Here is a 400-nt window from a genome sequence, read left to right as displayed (position 1 = left end):
CAACAGAAAGATAACAGCAAACAGGAGTTAGAAACACTTCAGATCTGTTTGTTCCATGTCCTGGTAGTTGCCTTGCCGCAAGGCCACCACGCCACTTATCTTTAAGACAAGGATAACAACAGAAGCTCCTTGTAGGGCTCTTCTCTGGCTCAGAAATTCTTGGACCATTTACCGGTTATTTAAAAGATAAACAGACTGCATTTTCTTCCTCGGAAAATTCTTCAAAGGCTGTTGACTGTTCATTTTTCCATTACAGTTAAACTCACATACCTAGCTACGGAGCACGATTAAAAAAACCCAACACCTTAATAGTTCACCCTGCTTTTCCATCACAAAAGGCTTACTCTCCAGGATTTAAGCATGAAAACTGTAAACTTAATTAACGGGTCAGTGAATGGGC

The sequence above is a fragment of the Falco rusticolus genome, chromosome 5 (assembly GCF_015220075.1).
Source record: "Falco rusticolus isolate bFalRus1 chromosome 5, bFalRus1.pri, whole genome shotgun sequence".
In the NCBI taxonomy this organism is placed as follows: Eukaryota; Metazoa; Chordata; class Aves; order Falconiformes; family Falconidae; genus Falco; species Falco rusticolus.
Note: the sequence above shows the minus strand (reverse complement) of the source record.